The 24,575-nt window shown below is 36.3% G+C and overlaps 1 long non-coding RNA gene across 1 annotated transcript; it reads left to right on the top strand.

Annotated features, from left to right (window-relative positions):
* The first annotated feature begins 949 nt into the window (after window positions 1–949).
* Window positions 950–23,889, top strand: LOC134481625 (uncharacterized). Its single transcript, XR_010057330.1, has 3 exons — window positions 950–1,248; window positions 16,973–17,127; window positions 23,807–23,889. It is a non-coding gene; the product is annotated as an uncharacterized LOC134481625 (long non-coding RNA).
* Window positions 23,890–24,575: the final 686 nt, after the last annotated feature.

Raw genomic sequence — 24,575 nt, 5'->3', positions numbered from 1 at the left:
TTCCCTTTTCTTCATACTAAACTGATCCTATTTAGACTGCATGATGTTACATATCTTGCATTTTCAAGGCTGATTTTTTGGCACTGGAAAAACCAATTAGTGTGCTCTTCATTTGGGTAAACTTGTCTCAGGATCCTAATTTTTCTCAGTGGTCTATAGCTCTTTTTGTAGGTGTAAGGCCTCAAGGGCTATTTTCAGTCCACATTGGCATGTTCATATGTTTGGGCACTAATGTTGGTGAGATTTTATGGGTGTAGCTTCTGACATGAGTAGGAGACACATACTTGCAGTAATCTTCTGATCCTCTTAATGTTAATTATGTCATTATTTAGTTCACTTTGCATCAATTAGAGGTAATTATGTTGGTAAACAGATAAAATGGTTGATTAAGTAGTGTTATACCAGTGTCAATAAATGAAACTAAGAAACAAGACTAACAAAATTGACTGGATAATTAATATATTGTTCCTTATACTTAAACATATAAGATCTTATTTAGGTTAAGCTAGGCTAAATATGTTATGCAATTCTTTTAATATGTGAATGAAGTATTCATTAATTACTTCTCATCATCTTTCCTTTATGCTCTGTGAGTCTTGTGACTCCAGTAATAGTGGGTATATGAGGCAGATATGATGAACTCCCTGGTCATACTTCCTATATAAAATGATGAGCTTCTATTTCAGAAACCTAAGAAAGCAACAGAAGACATTGTAGGTCTTCCTCTTTTTTTGTCCAAATGCACATGCATCGACACTCTCACAGTTGAATCATGCATACATCCACCAAAACATATACTATAAAATAAATAAAAAGCATTTACTTCTCTAACTTTAAATTTTATTACCAAGAATGAGGAACTCATTTATAATTGTCTAACAGAAAAGTCAAAAAATGTATGTCAAAATCCATATGTAATAACTCTTTTTTCTCACCCTTTTTTAGAATGACAATCATCATTACAAATGTTCATAAATGCTGATGTGGATAGGAAAGAAAGAAAATGTGGATTGTAAAACCCTTCTGTGATGGCTGCCCTTTGCCTGTTTTAGTGCTTCCTTGTCTTCAGTTTTCAAAAGGACTGCTTGTTCGAGGAATGTGTTGGAGACTGAAATACTGGGATTAACATAAGAAGGAATGTTAAGGAAGAAGGTCTCTGTGATCCATTGGGCATTGGGTAAAGGAGGAAACAGAGGTCACAGTAGGTTCCCTGCTGTAGAGCTAGAGATGAGACTGGATGAATTAGAGGTAGGTGGTATAAGAGAGATGTGCAACTTGCTTCAACCTACTTGATGTCCTGAGAGGGGTGACCCTTGGATTAGCAGAGGAATTGAGCATATGGAGTATAAAATGGCCATCTTATGTAACCAGTCAAAGTTTTCGGACAGACTAGATTAAATTTGGTTGAATTGTTGGTGAAGGGGTTATTACGGAGATCCCCAAACAAAAAGGACTGTTCTTTTAGGATATAAGGTCACTGCTTGAAAACTAGTTACATTGTCCCATTGCCAAGAACAACATTCACAGAGCTAACTAAATATAGAGAGTTAATTGGTCTCTTTTACATGATAAGGTACTCTGTAGGTTATGAAAAGAGAAATCTAGACACCAACCCAACCACAACAGCTGAGATGCTGAGAAGCATTTGACAAAATTCAATACTCCTTCTTGTTAAAAGTCTTGGAGAGATCAGGAATTCAACACAAATACCTAAATATAGTGAAAGCGTTATACAGCAAACCAGTAACCAACCTCAAACTAAATGGAGAGAAGCTTGAAGCAATCCCACTAAAATAGGAACTACACAAGGCTGCCCACTCTCTCCCTCCTTATTCAATATAGTACTCGAAGTCCTAGCCAGAGCAATCAGATAACAAAAAGAGGTCAAAGGGATACAAATTGGAAAGGAAGAAGTAAAAATATCACTATTTGCAGATGCTATGATAATATATTTAAGTGACCCCAAAACTTCAGCCAGAGAACTACTGAGCCTGATAAATAACTCAGCAAAGTGGCTGGATAAAAAATTAACTCAAACAAATCAGTAATCTTCCTATACTCAAAGGATAAGCAGGCAGTGAAAGAAAGTAGGGGAATGGCACCCTTCACAATAGTCCTAAATAATATAAAATACCTCAGTGTGATGTTCACCAAGCAAATGAAAGATCTGTATGACAAGAACTTCAAGTCTCTGAAGAAAAAAAATTGAAGAAGTTCTCAGAAGATGGAAAGATCTCCCATGTTCATGGATTGGCAGGATTAATCTTGTAAAAATAGTTATCTTGCCAAAAGCAATCTACTGGTTCAATTCAATCCCCATCAAAATTCCAATTGAACTTTTCATAGAGTTAGAAAGAGCAATTTTTAAATTCATTTGGAATAACAACAAACACAGGAGAGCAAAATCTATCATCAACAATAAAAGAATTTCTGGGGGAATCACCACCCCTGACTTCAAGCTATATTAGAGAGCAATAGTGAAAAAAAACAAACCTATATGGTATTGGTACAGAGACAGGCGGGTAGATCAATATAAAAGAATTGAAGACCCAGAAATGTACCTACACACCTATGGTTACTTGATCTTTGACAACGGTGCTAAAACTATCCAGCAGAAAAAAGACAGCATTTTCAACAAATAGTGCTGGTTCACCTGGAGGTCAGCATGTAGAGGAATGGAAATTGACCCATTCTCATCACCCTGTACAAAACTCAAGTCCAAGAGGATCAAGGACCTCCACATAAAACTAGATACACTCAAACTTACAGAAGAAAAAGTGAGGAAGACCCTGGAACACATAAGCACAGGGGAAATTTTCCTCAGCAGAACACCAATGACTTATGCGCTAAGATCAAGAATCAACAAATGGGACCTCATAAAATGGCAAGGTTTCTGTAAGGCAAAGGACACTGTCATTATGACAAAAGTGCAACCAACATATTGGGAAAAGATCTTTACCAATCCAACATCTGATATCCAATATATACAAATAATTCAATAAGTTGGACTCCAGAGAATCAAATACCCCTATTAAAAATGAGGTACAGAGATAAACAAAGAATTCTCAGCCAAGGAATATCAAATGGCTTGGGAGCACCTAAAGAAATGTCCAACATCCTTAGTAATCAGAGAAAGGAAAATAAAAAAAAAAAAACCACTGAGATTCCACCTCATACAAATCAGAATGGCTAAGATCAAAAACTCAGGTGACAGCAGATGCTGATGGGGATGTGGAGAAAGAGGAACATTCCTCTATTGTTGGTGGGATAACAAGCTGGTACAACCACTCTGGAAATCAGTCTGGAGGTCCTCATAAATTTGGACCCAGCTTTACCACTCCTGGGAATATACCTTAAAGATGCTCCAACATATAACAAGGACTCATTCTTCACTCTCTTCATATCAGCCTTATTTGTAATAGCCAGAAGCAGGAAATAACACAGATTTCCTTCAACATAGGAATGGATACAGAAAATGTGTTACATTTATACAATGGAGTACTACTCAGCTATTAAAAACAATGACCTCATGAAATTCTTAGGCCAATGAATGGAACTAGACAATATCATCTTGAGTAAAGTGAGCCAACGACAAAAAAACACACATAGTATGCACTCCCTGATAAGTGAATATTAGCCCAAAATCTCACAATACCCAAGAAACAATTCATAGTCTATATGAAGCTCATGAAGAAGAAAGACCAAAATGCAGTTGTCCAAAATGTGATGGAAGTCCTTCTTAGAAAGTGGAACAAAATACTTCTGGGAAGAAATACAGGGTCAAAGGGTAGAGTAGGGACTGAATGAAAGGTCATATAGAGACTGCCCCACCTGTGGATCTATCCCACATGCAGCCACCCAACTCAGACACTGTTGTGGATAGTGTCTGACAGGATTCTTCTGAGAGTCTCGGCCAGAGCCTTAGTGATACAGTTGAGGATCTTCATAACTAACCATCAGACTGAGCACAGGGACCTCAATGGAGGAGTTAGAGAAAGGACTGAAGGAGCTGAAGAGGTTTGCAACCACATAGAAAGAACAGCAGTATCAACCAACCAGGCACCCAAGACTTCCCAAGGACTAAACCACCAACCAAAAAATATACATGGAGGGACACATGGCTCCAGTAGCATATGTAGAAGAATATGGCATTGTCTGGCATCAATAGGAGAATTTCTTTGTCCTGTGAAGGCTTGTTTCCCCAGTGCAGGGAAATGCCAGGGTGTTGAGTTGGTAGTGGGTGGGTGGCAGTAGGCGAGTGGGAGTGTGAATATCTTCACAGAAGCAGGAGAAGGGGAAGGGGCATGGGAGAGGGGAGAAAGGGGCTAACATTTTAAATGTAAATGCATAACTTAACCAATAAAAATTAGAGGAATTTACAAGATGAATAAATATGAACCTGTGTTTGTCTCAAAGTATACTAGTAAAACTAATTTTTTGAGAAATCACTTAAGTTTGCTTTCATGTTAATATTTGATTCACAGTAAGCAGTGTAATCACTAAGCTATATTGTGAATTATAATGGTGAATCAATAACTTCAGAAAATAGTAAATAACATACAAGAATCAATTAAACATAAAATATCCTAATATTCTTACAGTTTCCACCTCTTATTTCCAACATAGAAAAAATTTAGAATCATTTTACATAAATATTTATTTAAATATTTAATAGGTTGAAATTTATATTTACATTTGCTTTGACTTAAGAGTTATTTAAATAATTTAGGCTTAAATATAAATTTATTATTAATTATTATTGAAAATGTTTTCATGTTTGTTAGTGAAATATAACTGCTAAAACATTTAGCTACCAAACTTCTTAGTTTCCCTTATGTTAAATGTTGTCATTTGTTTTTATTGATTCATACACCACATCTAGAGAATATTCTAACCAAGTACTTCAGCCTAAAATAAAATTTTAATTGCTACTTCAATGCATGAGTTCAGTGAAACTTATATACAGGAAAACTGGGTAGTGGGAACTATAATTTCTTAGAGCAATTAGAGTACCTTGTATAAGCAGTGATGTAGAATAAGCTGTGAGCTTCCACGTGGGACCACAGAACAAGAGAAGGCACACTCAGGTAGATTAATTCTAGTCTTCTTCTTGCCAAGCACATGGTCTTGGTCAGGTTTCTATTCCTGCACAAACATCATGACCAAGAAACAAGTTGGGTAGGAAAGGATTTGTTCAGCTTACACTTGCACTTTGCTGTTCATCACTAAAGGAAGTCAGGACTGGAACTCAAGAAGGTCAGGAATCAGGGGCTGATGCAGAGGCCATGGAGGGATGTTACATACTGACTTGCTTCCCCTGGCTTGTTCAGCTTGCTCTCTTATAGAACCCAAGACCACCAGCCCAGGGACGGCACCACCCACAATGGGCTGGGACACCCCCTTGAGCACAAGGTGAGAAAATGTTTTACACCTGGATCTCATGAAGACATTTCTACAACTTAGGCTCCTTTTATTGTGATAACTCGAGCTTGTGACAAGTTGACACACAAAACTAGCCAGTACACATATTGTAGAATTTCTTGTTTTCTGAGATGTAGAGATGAAAAGTGATGTAAATTTGAAGTATATCATAACCAGAAATAATATCTATTTTCTTTTGTACAACAGTTACTAATTATACTGATTTTCTGATTTTAACTAATTCAAAGGTTGAGTAAAAATGTACTGAATAAACATCTGTACTCTGACATTTATTAGCCACTAAAAATCTGAGTTGCTTTAAATTTTATGCTTGCATAAATCACATGAGGATATTTCATGCAGAAATCATATTCGAGCACTAAAATAATGAAATCCAGTCATTGTATAACATGGTTGAACTTGTAGTCATTACATTAAGAGAAGTAAGCCAGGACCTGTCTAGAAATATTGTATTAGTTGGTTTCACAGAGATTAAAGTATGAAGGTGATTCTGACAGCAAAGATGAAGGAAGAACATGACATGAGCAGAGTAATAATGTTTATTCTTAGGAATAAAGACTGTTATTGTGCAACACAGAAAATAAATGACAGAATGTCTAAGATAAAAAAAGGCAGGTGGCAGCTGATGCTGGTAAGGATGTGGAGAAAAGGTAACACTCTTCCATTGCCAGTGAGACTGTAAACTGGTAAACTGGTGCAACCACTTTGGAAATCAATATGGTGGTTTTTGAGATAAGTAGAAATACTTCTACCTGAAGACCCAGCTATACCACTCCTGGGCATATACTCAAAAGATGCTCCAACATATAACAAGGACACATGCTCCAATATGTATATAGTAGCCTTATTTATAATAACCAGAATCTGGAAACAACCCAGATGTCCCTCAACAGAAGAATGCATACAGAAAATGTGGTACATTTATATAATGGAATACAACTCAGCAATTAAAAAAAAAAGTCTTCATGAAATTTCCAGGCAAATAGATGGAACTAGAAAATATCATTCTGAGTGAGGTAACCTAGACACAAAAGAACACACATGGTATGGGTTCACAATGCCCATGATACACCCACAGACCATATGGAGTTTAGGAGGAATGAAGACCATAGTGTGGATGCTTCAATCATGCATTGAGTGGGCAACAGGGTGATAATGGGTTGCGGAGGGAGGGGTGAATATGAGAGAGAGGAGGAGGAGAGGAAACATGTGGGAAGTATTAGAAACTGGAGGAGACAGGAGAGAGGTACAGGATATTGAATAAAAATATGTAGCAGTGGGGGATGAGGAACTGAAGGTAGCCACAGAAGGGTCCCAGATGCCAGGGAAACAAGTGGTTTATAGGACCCAATGGGGATGATTTTGCCAAAATGCGCAGAGAAGAGATAGATGCGGGGAGATAGAACATGTAGAGACCACCTCCAGTAGATAGGCACAGCCCTTGGTCAAGGGATGAGGTCACTCCTCCACATTTCACAGTTTTGAACACAGATATATTCCTGTCCAAAGGAAGAACAGGGACAAAAAATGAGCAGAGACTAAAAGAAGGTCCATCTAGAGACTAGTCCACCGGGGGAATCCATCCTGTCTGCACATTGTTGCATTGCTAAGAGGCTCTTGCTGTCAGCAACATGATATGGTAGTTCTTTGGGAGGTTTGGCCAGTAACTGACCAATACAGATGTGGATGCTTGGAGCCACCCCTCAGACTGAGTTCAGGGACACAGATGCTAGAGCTGGAGAAAGGAATAAAGAAGCTGAGCAGGGAATTGCAACCCTATAAGAAGAACTACATCAGCTGGCCAGAGTTTTCAGTGTTCCCAGGGACTAGCCCACCAGCCAAGGAGTGTACAGAAAGGGATTCATGACTCCAGATACATATGTAGCCTAGGATGGCCTTGTCTGAAATCAATGGGTGGGGAGGCCCTTGGTCCTGTGGAGGTTTAATGTGACAGCATAGGGGAATGCTGGAGCAGTAGGGTGGAAGAGGGTGGGTTAGTGGGAGAGTGATCTCATAGAGGCAAAGGGAAAGGAAGAGTGTCTATGGGGGTTTGAGTAGGGATAAACAAAATGTGGGATATAATTTGAGATGAAAACAAATGCAATGATTAATAAGACAATAGAAGATAAATTACATTTTGTGCATATATCGAAATATCACAATATGTCTTTAAATGCATAATTATTATGTTTTTTGGGTTACTATTATAAAAATAAATTTAACTTAAAAACTGAAGAATGTGATTATACACACATGCGTGCATACATACTCGCAAGTACAAACACATGTACACACAGATAGATAGATAGATAGATAGATAGATAGATAGATAGATAGATAGATAGATGGATGAATAGATAGATAGATACATAGATAGATAGATAGATAGATAGATAGATAGATAGATAGATAGATAGATAGAAATCCTAGTATCTGGGAACATCACAGATACATAAAATATCACTGTGAAAGTAGACACTACAGAATACTGGTTGTGATGTCAGTGGCATTGTGTGTTAGCTGAAGAAGTAGTACAGATCTTTGCATCCTTTTTCACATTTTCACTTCTTGGAAAATTAATGCATACTATCTTCTTCTTACATGTCTGATGAACTAACAATCCACTTGCTAAGATGAAATCATTTACTAGTAGAAAGTAATTTCAATTTTACATTCACAGCTACAATCTTTTTAACTTGAAATATTGCCAAAGGATTTTAAGAAAGTAGTGATATGGTGACAAAGGGGAATCATGAAAAAACAGTTATAGGGTTAACTCTCCCACAGTAAATTCAATAGAAATGAACAGTCAGTCAAACCTAATAATACACTGACTTATAACTTCTACAACCTAATTTGTCACCAATCTACAAATGTTAAATAACATTTCAAAAACTGTGCAACAGGGGTTGGGGATTTGGCTCAGTGGTAGAGCGATTGCCTAGCAAGCGCAAGGCCCTGGGTTCAGGCCCCAGCTCTGGAAAAACAAAAACTGTGCAACAAATAAATTACTAAACATATTTCTATGTCAAGGAGACAGATCTAACTTTGATTATAGTAGCTACATATCCATTTCAAAGCACATAACCATTTTATAAAATATGAAAACTGAACTTAAAAAATGTTCATTATATATGTAAGCTTGAAATAATTTCCCACTAGTAGAATCTTATATAAAGAATTCAAAAAGTTTAAATGAAAAATAAATAAAGTTTAAATAAAACTGTTCCTTCAGATGCAAGATAAAAAAGTTAGATAAATTATAGGCCAGAATAAAAAACACCACATGAAAATCAGAGAAAGTGAAATACTATATGCAGTGGAAGAAAGTAGAAATTATATTGCTCAAGATTTAGGTCTAATAAAAGATGTAGTAGGTTGGCCTAATACTGATATTATTCTAATGCTAATTTGGGGCTCCTAAGACTCATCCAAAAGATGAGAGGGTCCTCATATAAGATGCTGAGTGACTGTGCCTTCAGTTAATTGTGACCGGTGAATAAAAATGCTGACAGCCAAGAGCTGGGCAGAAGAGACATTGGTAGGTTGATGTTTCACCAGCTTGGGGAATGAGAACATGAGAGGTAGAAAGAGGAAGTAGAGGGAAGCCACTATGGAAGAAAAAGAGAATGCAGTAGAGAGAAGGAAGAGCCACCATGGAATGTGGCCACATAGGCAGGCAAATTGGAGTTAAGTATTCCTAAGATAGAACATAATAAATACTAAGTACAATCCTACAACAGATAGAGGCCTTATATCCAAAATATACAAAGAACTCAAGAAGTTAGACCGCAGGGAAACAAATAACCCTATTAAAAAATGGGGTTCAGAGCTAAACAAAGAATTCACAGCTGAGGAATTCCGAATGGCTGAGAAACACCTAAAGAAATGTTCAACATCTTTAGTCATAAGGGAAATGCAAATCAAAACAACCCTGAGATTTCACCTCACACCAGTAAGAATGGCTAAGATCAAAAACTCAGGTGACAGCAGATGCTGGCGAGGATGCGGAGAAAGAGGAACACTCCTCCATTGTTGGTGGGATTGCAAACTGGTACAACCATCCTGGAAATCAGTCTGGAGGTTCCTCAGATAATTGGACATTGAACTGCCTGAGGATCCAGCTATACCTCTCTTGGGCATATACCCAAAAGATGCCCCAACATATAAAAAAGACACGTGCTCCACTATGTTCATCGCAGCCTTATTTATAATAGCCAGAAGCTGGAAAGAACCCAGATGCCCTTCAACAGAGGAATGGATACAGAAAATGTGGTACATCTACACAATGTAATATTACTCAGCTATCAAAAATAACGAGTTTATGAAATTCGTAGGCAAATGGTTGGGACTGGAAAATATCATCCTGAGTGAGCTAACCCAATCACAGAAAGACATACATGGTATGCACTCATTGATAAGTGGCTATTAACCCAAAGCTTGAATTACCCTAGATGCCTAGAACAAATGAAACTCAAGACGGATGATCAAAATGTGAATGCTTCACTCCTTCTTTAAAAGGGGAACAAGAATACCCTTGGCAGGGAAGAGAGAGGCAAAGATTAAAACAGAGACTGAAGGAACACCCATTCAGAGCCTGCCCCACATGTGGCCCATACATATACAGCCACCCAATTAGACAAGATGGATGAAGCAAAGAAGTGCAGACCGACAGGAGCCGGATGTAGATCGCTCCTGAGAGACACAGCCAGAATACAGCAAACACAGAGGCGAATGCCAGCAGCAAACCACTGAACTGTGAACGGGACCCCCATTGAAGGAATCAGAGAAAGAACTGGAAGAGCTTGAAGGGGCTCGAGACCCCATATGTACAACAATGCCAAGCAACCAGAGGTTCCAGGGACTAAGCCACTACCTAAAGACTATACATGGACTGACCCTGGACTCTGACCTCATAGGTAGCAATGAATATCCTAGGAAGAGCACCAGTGGAAGGGGAAGCCCTGGGTCCTGCTAAGACTGAACCCCCAGTGAACTAGATTGTTGGGGGGAGGGCGCCAATGGGGGGAGGGTTAGGAGGGGAACACCCATAAGGAGGGGGATGTTTGCCCGGAAACCGGGAATGGGAAAAACACTCGAAATGTATATAAGAAATACTCAAGTTAATAAAAAAAAAAGGAAAAAAAAAGTCTCCAACATATGATGTTTTGTTATAGGAGCCCATTTTTCATATACTCATCATTGATATGTAGTCTTCATAGAAACTATTGCTGTGAATCCAACACATTTATATTGCACATAAAAGCAATGGAGACCATTTTTGTTTGTAGAGTTTGGCCTTTCTGTCCTAGCACAATGCCTTATATGTTTATTAATAAATGAGAGCCTTACCTTCAAAAAAATAAATAAATACTAAGTAATAACTCAGGTTTATTGATAGGAAAGTAAAGTCTAATAACATGGAAGGTAAGCAGCTGCCACCTGTCGTGCTGCATAAAACAGAATGTAAGAGATAGAAGAGAGAATCTCAGGAGCAGAAGATACCATGGAAAACATTCCCACAACTGTCAAAGATAATGTAAAACGGAAAATGATCCTAGCCTAAAACATACAGGAAATCCAGGACAAAATGAGAAGATCAAAGCAAAAGATAATTAGAAGAAAGTGTGGTCTCCCAACTTAAAGGGCCAGGAAGTATCTTCAACAAAATCATAGGAAACTTCCCTAACCTAAAGTAAGAGACACTCTTAAATACAAGAAGCCTACAGAACTCCAAAGAGATTGGACCAGAAAAGCAATTCCTCCTATCACATAGTAGTCAAAACACTAAATGCAAAAAACAAATAAAGAACATTTAATGCAGAAAGGGAAAAAGGTCAAATAACATATAAAGGCAGACCTATCATTATTACACTAGACTTCTCACCAAAGACTAGGAAAGCCAGAAGATCGTGGACAGATGTCATACAGACCCTAGGATAACACATATACCAGCCCATGCTACTATATCCAGCAAAACTATCTATTAATAATGATGGAGAAACCAAGATATTCCATGACAAAACCAAATTTACCTAATATCTCTTTACATATCCAGCTCTATGAAGAAAAATAAATGGCAAAGCCCAAAACAAGTAGGTAAACTACACCTTGGAGAAAGCAAGAGAGTAATCTTGCAAGAAAACCAAAAGGAAAGAACCACACAAACATGATCCCACCTCCAAATACAAAAAAATAAAACAAAAACAGGAAGAAACCATCACTATTCCTCAATATCTCTCGACATCAATGGACTCAATCCCCAATAAAAACACACAGATTAACAGACTGAATTAGTAAAGGGGACCCAGCATTTTGCAGCCTACAGGAAACACACCTCAGGGACAAAGACAGACATTGCCTCAGAGTAAGAGGCTGGAAAACCACTTTCTAATCAAATGATCTGAAGAAGCAAGCTGGAATAGCGATTCTATTATCAAATAAAATCAACTTTCAACTAAAATCATCAGAAAAGATAAGTAAAGACAATTTATATTCATCAAAGGAAAAATCCACCAGGATGAAATCTCAATGCTAAATACCTATGCTCCAAATAAAAAGCATCCACATCATCCACGTATATAAAAGAAACCTTATTAAGCTCAAAGCACACATTTCACCTTACACAATAATAGTAGGAGATTTCAAAACATTACTCACTTCAATGGACAGATCATGGAAACAGAAATTAAACAGAGACATAGAGAGACTAACAGAAGTTATGAACCGAATGGACTTAACAGATATTTATAGAACATTCCATCCTAAACCTAAAGGATATACATTCTTCTCACCACCACATGGTATCTTCTCCAAAATTGACCATATAATTAGCCATAAAACAGGCCTCAACAGATACAGAAAGATAAAACCAATCCCACGAATGCTATCAGATCACCATGCACTAAGACTGGTCGTCAATAACAACAATAAGGAAAGAACAGCCACATATACATGGAAGTTGAAAAATGCTCCACTCAATGATAACTTGGTCAAGGAAGAAATAAAGAATGAAATTAAAGACTTCTTACAATTTAATGAAAATGCAGGTACAACATACCCAAACGTATGGGACACAAGTAAAAGCTGTGCTAAGAAAGAAACTCACAGCTCTGAGTGGTGGCAAAAAGAAACTGGAGAGACCATACATCAGCTTGACAGCACACCTAAAAGCTGTAGAACAAAGAGAAGCAAATATACTTAAGAAGAGTAGAAGGCAGGAAATAATCAAACATAGGCCTGAAAACAATCAAGTAGAAACAAAAAGGATGATATAAAGAATCAATAGAACCAAAACCTGCTTCTTTGAGAAAAATCAACAAGATAGATAAAACCTTAGTCAGACTAACCAGAGGTCACAGAGACTGTGTCCAAATTAACAAAATCAGAAATGAAAACAGAGACATAACAACAGATTCTAAGGAAATTAAAAATATTATCAGATCCTACTAAAAATGCCTCTTTTCAAAAACATTTGAAAATCAGGAGGAAATGGACAATTTTCTAGACCAATACAAGGTACCAAAGCCAAATCAGGAACAGATAAACCATTTAAACAACCCCATAAACTCCTAAAGAAATAGAAGCAGTCATTAAAGGTCTCCCAACCAAAAAGGGCCCAAGTCCAGATGGGTTCAGTGCAGACTTCTATCAGACCTACATAGAAGATCTCATACCAATACTGTCCAAACTATTGCACAAAGTTGAAACAGACTGAGCACTATCAAATTCCTTCTACAAAGCCATAATTACTCTTATACCTAAACCACACAAAGACCCACCAAAGAAAGAGAACTTCAGACCAATTTCCCTTATGAATATTTACGCAAAAATACTCAACTCATGCAAACCAAATCTACAGACACATAAAAACATCATCCATCATGATTAACTGGGTCTAATCCCAGGGATACAGGGATGGTTTAATATACAGAAAACCATCAACGTAATCCACTATATAAACAAACTGAAATATTAAAAACACTTGAATATTTCAGTAGATGCTGAGAAAGCATTTGACAAAATTCAACACCCCTTCATGATAGAAGTCCTGGAAAGAATAGGAATTCAAAGCCCATAAGTAAACATAGTATAAGCCATATACAGCAAACCAGTAGCTAACATTAATCTAACATTAGAAACTTGAAGCAATCCCACTAAAATCAGGGACTAGACAAGGCTGCCCACTCTCTCTGTACTTATTCAGTACAGTTCTTGAAGTCCTAGCCAGAGCAATAAGACAATAAAAGGAGATGAAAGGGATACAGATTGGAAAGGAAGAAATCAAAATATCACTATTTGTAGATGATATGATCATATATTTAAGTGACCCAAAAGTTCCACAGGAGAACTACTAAGCCTGATAAGCAATTTCAGCAAAGTGGCTGGGTATAATTAACTCAAACAAATCAATAGACTTCCTCTGCACAAAAGATAAACAGACAGAGAAAAAAAATTAAAGAAAATGACACCCTTCATAACAGTCCCAAATAATATAAAATACCTCAGTGAGGCTTTAACCAAGCAAGTGAAAGATCTGTATGAAAACAATTTCGAGCTTTGGAAGAAAGATATTAAAGAAGATCTCAGAAGATGGAAAGATCTCACATGCTCATGGATTGCCAAGATTAATATAGTAAAAATGGCCACTTTACCGAAAGCAATCTATAGATTTCATTCAATCCTCATCAAAATTCCAATTCAATTTTTCATAGGTTTAGAAAGAACAATTTGCACATCCATCTATAATAACAAAAAACCCAGGATAGCTAAAAATATCCTCAACAGTAAAAGGACTTCCAGGGGAATCACCATCCCTGGCCTCAAGCAGTATTACAAAGCAATAGTGATAAAAACTGTATGGATTTGGTACAGAGACAGGCATGTAGATCAGTGTAATAGAATTGAAGATGAGAAATGAACCCACACACCTATGGTCACTTGATCTTTGACAAAGCAGCCAAAACCAACCAATGGAAAAAAAGATAGCATATTCAACAAATGGTGCTGGTTCACCTGGAGGTCAGCATGTAGAAGAATGCAAATCAATCCATTCTTATTGCCCAGTACAAAGCTTACGTCCAAGTGGATCAAGGACCACCACATCAAACCAGATACACTCAAACTAATACAAGAAAAAGTGGGGGAGAGTCTCAAACTCATGGGTACTAGAGAAAATTTCCTGAGCAGAATACCAATGTCTTATGCTCTAAGATCAAGAATCAACAAATGGGATCTCATAAAGCTGCAAATCTTCTGTAAGGCAAAGGACACCATCATTAGGACAAAATGGCACCCAAGAGATTGAGGGAAGATCTTGACCAATCCTACAACTGATAGAGTGCTAATATCCAAAATATACAAAGAAAACACAAAGTTAGACTCCAGAGAGCCAAATAACCCTATTAAAAAATGGGGTCCAGATCTATACAAAGAATTCACAGCTGAGGAATATTGAATGGCTGAGAAGCACCTAAAGAGATGTTTAACATCCTTAATCATCAGGGAAATGGAAATCAAAACAAACTTTAGATTCCACCTCACACTGGTTAGAATGGCTAAGATCAAGAACTCAGGTGACAGAAGATGCTGGCAAGGATATGGAGAAAGAAGAATACTCCTTCATTGTTGGTGGGATTGCAAACTGGTACAACCATTCTGGAAATCAGTCTGGAGGTTCCTCAGAGAATTGGACATTGCACTACCTGAGGACCCAGCTATACTTCCCCTGGGCATATACTCAATAGATGCTCCAACATACAACAAAGACACATGCTCCACTAAGTTTATAGCAGCCTTATTTATAATAGCCAGAGCTGGAAAGATCCCAGATGCCCTTCAATACAATGGAATACTACTCAGCTATCAAAAACAATGACTTCATGAAATTCATAGGCAAATGGATGGAACTGTAAAATAGCGTCCTGAGTGAGGTAACACAATCACAGAAAAAACACACATGGTATGCACTCATTGATAAGTGGATATTAGCCCAAATGCTCATATTACCCAAGAAGCACAGAACACATGAAACTCAAGAAGGATGACCAAAATGTGGAGGCTTCATTCTCTCTTTAAAAGGGGAACAAAAATAGCCATAAGAGGAGATAGGGAGTCAAAGTTTAGAACGGAGACTGAAGGAACTTCCACTCAGAGCCTGCCCCACATGTGGCCCATATATATAAAGCCACCAAAACTAGATAAGATGGATGAAGCCAAGAAGTACATGCTGACAGGAACCGGATATAGATCTCTCCTGAGATACACAGACAGAACATGTCAAATACAGGCAAATGCCAGCAGCAAACCATTGAACTAAGAACAGGACCTCCATTGAAGGAAATAGAGAAAGGACTGAAAGAGCTGAAGGTGCTTGTGACCCCATAAAACAATGCCAACCAACCAGAGCTTCCAGGGACTAAACCACTACCCAAAGTCTATACCTGACACTGGGTTCCAACTCCATAGGTAACAGTGAATATCCTTGTTGGGGCATCAGTGGAAGGGGAAGCCGTTGGTCCTGCCAAGGCTGAACCTCCAGTGTAGAGGATTGTTGGGGGGCTAGTGAGGGGGTAAATGGGGTGAGACACACCCATATAGAAGAGGATGGGGAGGGGTTAGGAAACCGAGTAAGAGACTAACATTTGAAATGTAAAAAGAAATACCCAATTTAATAAAATTTAATAAAAACAGAAGAAATAAATTTAATGGCTATGTCTGTCTTTCAACTGTGAATAAAGTGTTCTAAATCAGGGAGTAATCTCCGGGATCGAGATATTAAATTTTACTACAAAAAGGAATTTTTATTTAAATTAAGAAATGAAATCCATAAGCACCTACATAATTATTTTGTTTTGCTTGTAAAGTATTTTAGAAAAAAAGTCCTTCCTAATGCTAACCAGGAGACAGAATGGGGAGCAATTTTAAGAAGCTGTCTATATGATACTTAATCTCTAGCTCTAGTGAGATAACAGAGGAGATAAAAATAATTATTGTTTAAGGCTGAGAGCCTGTTTTGAATCTGGGATCACATGTGTTTTACCTGGCTTGTGTTTTGTCGATGTGACACAAGCCAGAGTCCTCCTTGAAGATGAAAAACTACAGAAAAGAAAATGCTGTTACCACTTTGGTTTTTAAACAAGCCTCTGGTGATTTAAGTTTTATGACTGGTGTGGGAGGGTTCAGCTCTCTGCAAGTGGTACAATTCCTGAATAGGTTGTACTGGCTTCTATGAGAAAGTGGTCTGTGGGGGTGACCCTGGCAAAGTTTTATACTGGGAGGGGGAAGGGGGAGATATACAGATTTCGGTGGCCACCTTCTCTAGGCAGGCATGACTTTTGGAGGAGGGAAGGGAACATTTATCCCCCTATAAAACCTTCAGTTCACTATTTGTCTTGGTTAGAAGATGTGCGCGGATAAGGACAGAGCAAAGACTGAGGAAATGGCCAACCAATGATTGCCTCAACTTAGGATCTATCCCATGGGAGTACCAAACTCTGACATTATTAATGATACTCTTCTGTTTTTGCAGACAGGAACCTAGCTTATCTGTCTCCTGAGAGAATTAATACTGGAGCAGATGGATGCAGATGTGGAAACCCAGAGCAAAGCATCAGGCAGAGTCTTGTGAATGAGTAGGAGATAGAAGTGAGCTCATCAGAAGAGTCAAGGACACCACAAAATCAGGTAAACTGAGATCATAGGGGCTCACAGAAACTGGTTCACCAATCAGGGGGCTGGACCTAGACGTCCTATCCATCTGTAGCAGATGGTCAGTGTGGTGTTCAGGTGTTTTCCCTAACAAATGGGATGGGGCTGTCTCAATCTCTTTTTGTTGTCATTTGATCCCTTTCCCTTGCCTGTACTGACTGGATTGGCCTTAGTGTGAGTGAATTTGCCTAGATCTGCTATGTCTGGATGCTCCAGGGTGGGTTGGTATGCAATGAGGGGTTCTCTTCTTCTCTGTGTAGAAGGGATAAAACAATGGGGGATTTGTCAGGATGGTACTAGGAGGAGAGAAAATAGTAGCTTTAATCAGAATATAAAGTTAATAAAAAAGTAAAATTAAAAAAAGGAGAAGGAAGTCAACTAAGTCATGGGGATCAAGCGTTTAAACAGTATTCCTTGATGGACTATTCATCAGTTTCTGCCATGAGGATCTTGTCTTGAGTTTCTGCGCTGACTTTCCTAAAATATGGCTATAAAATTAAATAAGTCCTTTCTTTCAACATAGTTTTTGTTCATGGTGTTTATCACAGTGAGAAAAACCTAAATAGAAGAACATAAAAACAGCAATATGCAAACTCACATATGGGAACCACAGCACTTGTACAGTAGAGAACTCAAGAGAAAATGCCTATAAGTTCAGGATCCTGAAAGCCTAGGGTGTACAACAAAACAGAAGTAGGAAATGAGACCTTTCTTTAACAGACTGGAATGATAAAACCAAGTACTAAACCTTGGTTCTCTGTCTTCCACCCACATGTTCTATCACATGAACCTATAGTCATACATGTGCATAATATGCACACAGAAAAGAAAAATAAAATTACAGAAGAAAAAATAAACAAAACCAATATAGAGCACTGCATGATGAAAATCAATAAATAAATTATCACTAACAAATGAGGAAAACTGAGGAACTGAAAGTAATATGAGCACAAACTGAATTTTATCAAAAGTACCAATTAGGAAAATATAAATAAAAACAATGAAATTTTCTGTTTTACCTTCAAAACTGAAATGGAATATTACAAGTATTTTTAAGAAAAACATTCTATTCACTCATTGAGGACTTGGTATATCTGTTCTTTTTTAATTTATGGACAAATATCTTGGTATTTGATTTTAAAATGAAAATCTGGAAATAGAAATATGTAAATCATTATGTCATTATTTTCAATATTACAAAGATGAAGCCATGTTGTCCATACAAAGAATTATTTGGAGCTATAACATAAATCACTATCATATATTGTAAAACTTACAAACTGATGCTTTAGCTAATATTAAGATGGTCTAGCCTGGACTCCTGTGATCACTGATTAATTACCTATCTTCACTAATTTGGACATGATATACAACAGAAAATGTAAAAGAGAAAAATCAAACAGCCCTTGACCCCACAGCAGACCAGAGGCATAGAGGGAGGATGAATTCCTGGATGTGATACAATTTAAATAGTCATCTTCTTTGTCCAAGTAAAGTGTATCTCCTGTTGCATCCACTTCCACTCAAAACAGAACCAACTGAGTTACTAGTACTCAATGAGAAGTTTGTGGAGAAATCTTATACTGCAAATTTAGAAATATTGTATTTTCTTTCCTTTTCTAAAATGCTGGTTAGACATGTTGTATGCAATAGAAAATTTATGGATTGTGAGAGAGCCCACTGAATTACTTATAGGGTTAATTCAATGATTGAATAGGTAAATAATTTTGCCACCGGTATAGAAGGAGGAATTGAAGTTGGCTAAACTAAGAAGAATTAATTGACATAAGAATGAGAGTACATATAAAACGGCAAACATGATACTACTTGAAAATGTTATGATTTGTGATATGCTGTTTGTGAGGTAGGGCTATGGGGTGAGGTAATGGTGCACTTTTAATTGAGGTGTGGATAAATGTAAAGTTATAAACAATAATAAAGTCTGACTGTCTAGGTTTCCCTACATGGAAATATAAGGACTGAAAGATTATAGGAAAGGACATCGGAAGGTAGGTCACAAGAGGTCATGTAAGACTTTTAGAAATGATCAAAGATTGTAATTAGCATCATATTGGGGAAGGTGACTTACTGAAAACACTAGAACCTCACAGAAAAAAATGTGCCATTTTTTAAATTTTTTATTAGATATATTTCTTTACTTATATTTCAAATGTTATTCCCCTTCCTGGTTTCCTGTCCAAAAGTGTGCTTTTTGAGAGCTATATTTTGATGACATAGAAGTAAAGATTATTTTTCAGCAGGAAGCCAGAACTTTGATAGTTCTTAGATTAAGAAGCGAAATGAACCAGGGTGCATGTGCACTGACCTCGAGACCAGGCCGTATCAGGGACAGTGTCTTCCATGTAGTGCTAGCTTTAAATCTGAGCGGAGTACAATTTAAAGATGTGGACAGACAGTGTACTTTACAGTATCTTCTTCGAATCTAGAAAAATTATTTTTAACTTGCTCTTTGTTTTAATTTTATAGCATTGCACAAGATATATTGTCTAAAGTTAGGTCTATTTTAGGAAGTTCATATACAGAACATATAAATCCACACAGATATTTATTTGAACTTGCCTATTGTTCTTTAAGACAAGCTATTCCATATTTGAAAGAAAATAGAAATTCCCAATAAGTAATTTTATTCTTATAATTCCAAGTATATAAATCCTTGAGAGATTATTATTTCAAAGTTCATGAGACATTTAAATAACAATGTACATTTCTGACACTGAATTCTACACAGGAGGTGACTCCCCCTCATAAATGAGTGTATAATAATTGCGAAATTATTTCTGCAGAGTAGAGTTGAGGAAAGTTTACTAAGCAAATCAAAAATGTGTTATCATTCAATTTATATGGCATTTACATGTTTTAATTTTTGTTACATCTCTCACTTAATTAATGTGTGTGTTGTGTGGTGTGTGTGTGTATGTGTGTGTGTGTATGTGTGTGTGTGTGTTTATTTATGTGGAAGGGAGAGAGATGAAGAGAAACTTAAAAAAAGAAGAGGGAGAGAGAGAGAGAGAGAGAGAGAGAGAGAGAGAGAGAGAGAGAGAGAATGAGAATGAATTACATGTGCGTTGGTGCTAAAGTTAGAAAATATGAGTTGTTTTTCTGTTTCCACAGATAGGTTCCCAGGATTCAGATCAGAATGATAGGCTTAATTCTGGTGCCTTTACACTCTTAGCCATTTCATTTACACAGTCCCTATGGAAGATAATTTAAGTAGTAAATAATATAGAAGGAAATAAAAATTAATAAATATAGAAAAGAATTAAGAGCCCTCACTATCAAGATGCACAGGAAACAACAGAATGAAAAGTATGAGAATAGACATAGTGGTGATGTAAAAGCATGATTTAGTGTTGAAGTTCAAAATTAATATCTTCTTTTGAATAGACTTTGAGATCTCTAAAAGTTCATAAAGTTAATTCATAATTATTTGAAATTCAGAAGATATTATGTTAAAGCATATTTCTTACATGAGTGAGTGATGATTCTTGAAGTTATCATGCATTATTTTTTAATCTGTAAATACATTTAAAAATACTTCGTTGTTCTAAATATAGCAATGAGTCTACAAAAAAATTTAATTCTAAATTTTGGATAGTAATTGGAAGAAGCACATGGCATAGCATAAATATGTCATTGAAAATGCATTCAATGAGATTTTAAAGTCAACTAGAAACTATAGACAAATTGCTATCTCTTGAGAATATATCAACAAAATTATGTATACTTTTATTTTATTGTCTCAATATAAAATACTATACTAATAATAGTAAATTTTTCTAATTATCAAAATGACAATGAATTTAGTCCTTAACTAAACACTATATTTTACTATTGTGCATAGTTACAAAGCAATGATGTACAGTAAGCTCATCTTCAGGATACAAATTCTCTTTCGGTGGGTTTTTTAACCAAATGTGTTAATGGCAATAATAGTAAAATTATAAATTTATAAATGCACAAAAATTGGATCATGATTCTTCACAAAGGTCAAAACTGAAGTGTTTTGAATATATATGCTTTATTGTAAAAAATATAATACTCTGAAAACATAAATTTCATTGCTCCTGTTGGTGCTTTGTTGCATATATAAACAAGCTATGAAACCTACAAAAATTAAATGAACAGCAACACCATAACCAATTGTATACATTTTTGACATGCCCATTTCTATTCAGTTACTGAAGTTTAAAAGAAGTTCTGAAACTCCCTGCTTGCCATTTAAAGGTCTAATCTAATGATATTTCTCCATTTGATTTATTTGAAAAGAAAAACTAACTTCCCATGAACTTTTACACATTTGACCTTTGTATGAGTATTTTCATGTATAGTATGCATTTCTATCCATCAAAAGTTATATTTTCCTATTTTAATTGAAAATTTAAAATCTATATAATAGTTTATTTTAAAATTAGAGTTTCCAGTTTTAAGCATTTCCCATCTATACTGATTTTTCATTGAAATAAAATATAAAGTAATATATTTGGAGTTATTGTATAAAAATACACAAACATTTATGTTGTCAAACTAAACTACTTTATAAAAAGTTTGAAGTATTAACTGGTTAGTGTTCTAAATATTTTATTTCAATGTACAACTAGTATAGATGTGTAGTTTTATTACATGTATAGGAGGTGTACATTACACATCCTGAAATTCTTTGCAACACAGTAATTATGTATACATGTGGTCATATAATTTTAATGTATAAGTTAAGCTTTTGGAGTAAGATTCTATTCAACAAACCAGATAGTGATGGAAAAAATGGGATTATATAATTTTGTCCTATATGGAAGTAATGATTTTAAATTCAAATATTTGATATGAACAAAATCTTATATTCATACTCCTTTTATTTTTAATAATTTTCAAAGAAGAATAATATCTTTAATTTATCAAAAATAGAAATTAGAAAAAAATTTAAAGGTTCCCTTGCTTTTCAGATAAAAACTTCAGTATTAGGCACTCATTACATTTGTTCTGACAGTTTTATTATTCTGTTAAAAATCTCCTACACTTGATGCTTGGTAGGGGCTAGGATATGGACAGTTAGTTTTCTTTAAAATGTAACACATGGCAGGTTGACCACACTCCAGAGGAAAACCACACTCTACAAAATACAGCAGCAGCACAAATCAGTATATTTAACTGCTGCCCTGTCAGTTCATACTATTTATGTTTACGCATCTAATCATCTGCTTAACTAGAGAAATCACTACCTTTCAGTAACAAATTATAAACTGAAAAATACTGGTAAATATTGGTAAATCCATCAGATTTTTGCTTTGTCATATTTACTAATGGCACTTGCTTAATTATTAACCCTCAACAAAATGAAAAATATACATTTTAAATTTTATTAAAGATAAGTAGGATCACATGTAACCAGTGCATTGTTTAATGTTAAGATAATTGAGCTCAAAAGATCATCCTTAACAAAGAGATACAAATTAAGGAATTCCTTGCTGTTATGGAAAAATTTGATTAATTCTTGTAAATTACAATTCATGTATACTTACTCAAAAATTATTTCTGAACAGAATAAAAAGATGTGAATTTATTATGATAACTTGTTGTTAAGAGATAAAAGTAAGAGCTGGAGAGATGGCTCAGCCGTTAAAGGCTAGGCTCACAATCAAAAATAGAGGGGACTGAAGAAAAGCCCAGAGGGTCAGGAGAATAAATGGAAATAAGCAGTCTCAGGGAGTGGGCGCTTCAGAGACCTGGAGGTGAGACACTCTAAAGTCTTACTGGGGGGGGGTAACCTTAGTTAACATGTACAATATTCAGAAAAGGAACTTGAAGTGTCCATGTACAGTAGATAGACAAAGTCTCCAGTGAGGGACAGGATTACTAGCCCCCAGTCAAAATTCGTAACCCAGAATTATTCCTATCTAAAAGAACTTTAAGGACAAAATTAGAAAAGAGTCTAATTCTTTAGGAAAGGAGGAAAGAAAGGAGGCCCAACTTAGGAGTCATCTCATGTTGTTTGGGGCAGGGCACCGAGGCATGACACTACTATGCTATGATGTGCTTACAGAAGGGAGCTTGGCATAGCTGTTCTCAGAGAGGCCTATGAGCAGCTACTGAGACAGAAACAGAGAGTTACACCCAACCATTGTACTGAAGTCTTGGACTCCTATGGTTGAATTTGGGGAAGGAGTGAAAAAGTTGAAATAGAGTGACCCAATAGAAGACCAGCAGTCTCAACTAACCCAGACCCCAGGGAGCTTCCGGAGATCAAGCCACCAACAAGGAGCACACAAGTGCTGGTCTGAGGCCTCTGGCACATATGTAGTAGAAGTCTGCCTAGTCTCATCTCAATGGGGATGATGTCCTTAATCCTTAAGAGCTTTGAGGCCTCAGGGAATGGGGAGGCCCAGGGGCAGGGAGAGCACTGTCTCTGAGGCAAGGGGGAAGAGAAAGGGATAAGAAACTATGGGAGCTTGGATTGAGGAAGGGAGAGAAACAACTGAAATCTAGATAAATAAAATAATTTAAATTAAAAATAAAACACCAAATAAATAGTTATTTCATTTAATTTTATACCCCAAAGAATTTATCAACAATTGCAGTATCACAAAAAATTAAATTATGCCAAAAAGCATTTCATCACTTTGCATTCTTATTTCCACAGATAGAACATGGTGTTCACACATTACCAAGGCCACAACGAATATGCTGAATTGTGTATCTCTGTTCCAATAAATACATCTGTAAGACACTCCTGCACCTGAGGCTCAAGAAAAATACCATAAAGGCTAGACAATCAGGAATATTGCTGTAAGATTCTCTTTACCAGTAAGATCAAAGATTTTACCCTTAACATCTTACCAATGTGATTGTTCAGAAGTGAGCTGAAGAGTGACACCATCAAGAACTATGCCAAATTATACAGTGCTTGATCCTACTGCAGGTAACTAAGAATAGCTTAGAGTAGGAACTGTGGCTTCCCCAGAGGAAGAACAATTTGTTATCTAGTGCCAAGTCCACAGATCTAAAAACATTCATGTATGTAACATTATTCAGAGTCAATATGTTATATTTGAATATATACTTACATATATGCGTAAAATAAGTAATTCTTTAAAGGACTATGAATGTGAAGTAGAACAAGAAGTGATATATAGGTGGATATAGGTGGATTTTGACAGAGAAAGGGAAAGAAAAATATGTAATTAAAATACTATCAGAAAATATAAAAAATAACTAATTTTATAAATTAATTCTAATTGTATTTTTCAAATTATTTCATATTATGCTATATAATTTTTGTTCTAAAGCATTTCACTTACATTTCACTTATTACTTCCTATTTGCTTATTATATATTATTTTGATTTTTTAAATGATAACAAAATTATATCATTTTCCACTTATCTTTGATTCCTTCAGACCCTCACATGC

This window comes from Rattus norvegicus, chromosome 13 (assembly GCF_036323735.1).
Source record: "Rattus norvegicus strain BN/NHsdMcwi chromosome 13, GRCr8, whole genome shotgun sequence".
Lineage (NCBI taxonomy): Eukaryota > Metazoa > Chordata > Mammalia > Rodentia > Muridae > Rattus > Rattus norvegicus.
This window is presented reverse-complemented; position numbering and strand designations above follow the sequence as displayed.